We start from the raw sequence: 3,025 nt of genomic DNA on the forward strand, positions 1-3,025 counted from the left end.
GAGACTTGGATGTAGGGAGGGAATAGCTCAGTGGTAGCATCTATGTTTAACATGTACAAGGACCTGGGTTCAATCCCCACTACCTACATTTAAAAAGTAAAATAAAATAAAATAATAATAAAAAAAGAAACTGGAGACTTAGAAGTTAAGAGGGAACAAAATCATACAAAGCCAAGAGCATGAAGAGGAATTTGGGAGAAATTTGGGGAAAGTGGATGCTGGAGAAGCTGTGAGGCACAAAAGCAGTGGATAGAAGAGGAGAGGGGGATTTCTAAGAGTGTTACTGAGAACCATGTAGTCCCTCCAGAGTGTCTGAGAAATTCAATAAAGAACTTCAGTCGGTTTGACATTGTGTTTTCGTTGCTGCGCTGTGTTCCTTTGATCATGCTACACCCAGAAACTGTGTTGCATTAGGTTGGATATGGAAGGTGAGCCAAAGGGAGGGGACAGGGTTTCCAACAAGGGCTACTGAATGAATTGTGGTGACTTTAAATAGAGAAAAGGATCAGGGGAAGGAGTACTTAGGAGATGGAGGGTACTGATTTTCAGCTCTGTTTTGCTCTAGGCAATTCAAGTGCAACATGTCTTATTACTATTTTGGGGAAGGGGCTAATAGCTGTATTGAGATATATAGCACACATAACATACAGTTCACCCATTTAAAGTGTGCAATTCAGTGTATTTTAGTGTATTCACACAGTTATGCACACATCATCATCATAATTAATTTTAGACTATTTTCATCACATCAAAAAAGAAACTCTGTGCCCTTTTGTTATCACTCTCCCCCAAAACCTCCAAATACTCCTACCTTTAAGCAACCACCAAAAATTTTTTTGCCTTTATAGATTTACCTGTTCTGGACATTTCACGTAAGTAGAATCATATAATATATATGATAATATATGGTCTTTTATGACTTTTTCACTTAGCATCTTTTCAAGATTCATCCATGTTGTTGCATGTGTCAGTATTTCATCCCTCTTTAAGACCAAATAATATTTCATTGTATAGATATACCACTTTTGTTTATCCATTCATCAGTTGATGGGCATTTGATTTGTTTCTACTCTTTGGCTATTATGAACAACACTGCAATGAACATTCAGGTATAAATATTTGTGTGAAAGTGTGTTTTCATTTTTCTTAGTTATATACATAAAAGTAGAATTGATGGGTCTATGTTTAATTTTTTGAGGAACTATTAGACAGTTTCCACAGTGGCTGCACCATTTTACATTCCCACCAGCAAGATGTGAGGGTTCCAATTTCTACACATCCTCAATGACATTTGTTATTATTTGACTTTTTGATTACAGCCATCCTAGTGGGTACAGTTTGGGTTTGATTTCCCTGATGACTAATGATGTACAGAATCTTTTCATCAGCTTATTGGCTATTTTTACATCTTCCTTGGAGAAGTGTCTATTCAAATCCTCAGTCTATTTTTTAATTGGGTTATTTGCTTTTTTATTGTTGAGTTGTAAGAGTTATTTATACATTCTAGATATAAGTCCCTTATTGGATGTATGATTTGCAAATATTTTCTCCTATCATGTAGTTTGTTTCTTGACACCATTCTTTGAAGACAAAAGCTTTAAATTTTGATGAAATCCAATTTATCTATTTTTGTCTTTTGTTAATATGTCTATTTTTAAGGACTAATCATTTATGAACAAATTATCTTTTGAGGGGGGGTTTCTATACACTTTTTTGACATCTTACCATTACTGAAAATTTTACAATCTATATATACGTTCCACATCTTTTTTCTTTCATAATTGAGATATTATTGGTTGTTTTGAGGATCAGTACACAGACATTTCAATTTGTACACAATTCTTAACAAACGTACCAAAAATCTAAAAAATCACGTAGCTTTGATTCTTTTCCAGTTATTCCAGTGACTTTCGAGCTTAAAATTTGAAAACAAATTTTCCTTAATAGGATATCAAGTACCAATATCATCAAATGTTGACATGCTGTTACATCATAAGTCCCACCAATTCACAATTTAATGTCGTATACACCACATACTCAAATTTTCAATCGTTCACATTAACAAAATTACTAGGAAAACTGGACTACCACGACCAAAGATGTTACAGAGTGCACAAAATTCCGACAAGAAGAGCCAAGATCAAGGAGTGGTTTGCTTTAGGAAACCATTCTACTAAAAACAACATGGGAAGAGAAGTAATTTAAGGTGTTCAAGACATTAAATAAATGCACAACTGACGCCAAATTGTGATTTAAGTATGCTCTGTATTATAGGATATAAAAACTAGCCCCCATCTATGGAATGTCAAGCTGACACCCAAGACAATCAAAGCCCCTCATATTCAATATCCCACTATTTTCTGGTTGTATCAAAAAATAAACAACCAGCAAATGATTTCACATCTTTAAAAAAAAGCATTTACACTTAAAAAATGGGATGAAATGGGATTCCCTCCTTCTTAAAAACGTTTCTAGAGCTACTAAGAAACAAAATACATTTACAAAATAGTTGATAAAAATATTCCTCTGCATTGTACAACAAGGAAGACAGGGACCACTAATAAGACCAGGTGTGTGCTATTAATCAGATGGCTTCTTTCTCTCCTGCTTCATCAGAGGCTGGGCTCTCCTTGTTTTTAGTTTCTCCGGTTTCTGCAGGTAAATCTTCTTTAGTCTCTTGGTTAGCCACCTCGGCCTGTTTCCCCTTTGCTCCCCTTTTCCCTTTTGTTCGCATTTTTTTGTCTTAAGATTTATCCTTTCCTGCCACGTTTTTTGGCTTCGTTTCCACTTTTGCAGGAGCGGGTTTAGCTGACAACCTCGCAGATCTCCTCTTGGGCTCCTCCTTCGCTGTCCCCTGGGCGGAGCTGACGTTTCTCTGGGGCGTCGTGGTGGTGGGGCGGGCCCCAGGGCTGCCTGGCCGCCGCCGCTCCTGCCGCCCGGAGCTGCTGGGACCCGGCGGTGGGGGCGGGAGAGGACCTACGTTCCACAGCTTGATAAAGTAACAGCTGTTAGATCTATATTGCAT

The 3,025-nt window shown here is 37.3% G+C and overlaps 1 pseudogene; it reads right to left on the bottom strand.

Moving 5' to 3' along the window:
- Window positions 1-2,584: 2,584 nt before the first annotated feature.
- Window positions 2,585-3,025, bottom strand: LOC105077040 (non-histone chromosomal protein HMG-14 pseudogene; annotated as a pseudogene).

Source organism: Camelus bactrianus, chromosome 6, assembly GCF_048773025.1.
Source record: "Camelus bactrianus isolate YW-2024 breed Bactrian camel chromosome 6, ASM4877302v1, whole genome shotgun sequence".
Taxonomy (NCBI): Eukaryota; Metazoa; Chordata; class Mammalia; order Artiodactyla; family Camelidae; genus Camelus; species Camelus bactrianus.